Source organism: Dromaius novaehollandiae, chromosome 20 (assembly GCF_036370855.1).
Source record: "Dromaius novaehollandiae isolate bDroNov1 chromosome 20, bDroNov1.hap1, whole genome shotgun sequence".
Lineage (NCBI taxonomy): Eukaryota > Metazoa > Chordata > Aves > Casuariiformes > Dromaiidae > Dromaius > Dromaius novaehollandiae.
Window position 1 is genome coordinate 8,008,408 of NC_088117.1, and position 1,719 is coordinate 8,010,126.

Sequence of the window (1,719 nt, forward strand, 5' to 3'; positions counted from 1 at the left end):
AGACCATCTTCTTCCTTAAGCTTAAGTGATTGGGATATTCTACCACAATTGTCTGATCTAGTTTTAGTTGCCCTGGAAACTTCAGAGAGATTTGAGCTAGCTGGCTGGAGTAAATTGGTCTTGAGGGGAGAGGAGCTTGATTGCCTTCCAAAAGCTCAGGTGAGCTGCTCTTAGGGAGAGGGAGGTTGTGTCAGTCATAGGTCTGATGTTTGGAGGACAGTGCTCCGCAGGTGGCTGTGGCTAACGGGGGTTACCTGTGACACTTAACCCTTTCTGCCACAGGGGAACTATGTGTGAACATAGAGATTTAAAGATGAAGGACTGTGCAGAAAAGACAGCAAATTGGTGACAGGCAGCCACGAGTATTGGAAATAAAAACCGAATGCAGTACTTCTAATCAAATTCAGTAGTATCTAGGGCTGTTATTTGAGAGCTTGTGTAGTTATTTTTCCCTTTGTCACAGCTTTTGAAGTTAAATACATCGTGCTAGTCACGTGTTCATCAACACGAATGGACAGAATGAGAATTTAGGGGCAAGTAGTACTTGATTAAATAGAGGTTATCAAGGTGAGATTTGCTGGTGCTAGGCAGGGGGCCTTAGGCGCCAGACAGCAAACAGTTGCAGGGGCTTTATGTTTTAGAGTTGCACCTTCACTTCAAACAGCAGCATTTCACCCCTGAATTGCACCTGTTTCTGTATCTGCCCCTCAGCCACAAAGTGGTATAAAGCTGCTTTAAGTGCAGAGTGACTCAGCATGAAGCCACTAAGTACTTCAGCATGAAGTAAGCTAAGCAGCATGAGTGTCCTCTTTCTGCAGGGCCAGTTACTTCCGTAACGGTGTTAAAAGTAGCACTAGAACGTCCTCGTGCTCCTCTTTCGGGTGCCGAGGGATAGGAGTGCTGCTGCTGGAGAAGACTTCCTTCTTGCTGTTCTGAGGGAAGCGGCACCAGTTGCTGCATCATTAAACTGCTGCTGGTTTTGCTAATGCTGTTCTCCCTTTTGATTTAATGCACCAGGGAGATGTGTGACAGGGATGCTACTGGGCTGAGGGAGAGAGAGACATGCTAGAGGATGGAAGGGGAAGAGGCAGAAGTAGAGCTATAAAGGGGTAGAACTGTGGTAGCTGTAATCTTGGTAGTTGTAAAACTAATTAAAATAGTAGCATAATTTAACTCCCTTTCTCTTGAGTTTGTTAGTTGCAGAAAAAGCAGGAGTTAGTGCTATATTAAAGAGCGTTTTTAACAGCTTCTCTTCCCAGGAGTTCCTTCCATCCCTTCTTTCCAAGCTGAGTACTAGGGACAAGTCTTTAAAATTAAGTGAGCAACAGATCTAGTTTCCATAACAACAAAAAGGGCCGTTAAATCCAGAGCAGCATTTCCACTCTCTCAGCAAAGTCATAATGCTGCTCTATTTTTGCTTCAGGTTGAGGAGGAGTTTCTTAGCGTTCATCAATCTGTAGTACAACCAAGATGTATAATTTGGGAAAGGAACTGAGAAACATTAACAGGTTTAAGGCATGTTGAGAGTTTCAGCCGGGACAGGAACAATTAGGGAATTTGTTTGCTTTTACCCAGTTTCGAAGCCTAGGCCACCCATATGGCACAGCTCCCTCAACCTGCATCCCGTTCCCTCCCTGCTAGTGCCGCTTGTCACTGCAAGCTGCAGTCACGTGGCTGGAAAGTGAGAGCAGCCGTGAGCCCACACCGGACACCGAAGCG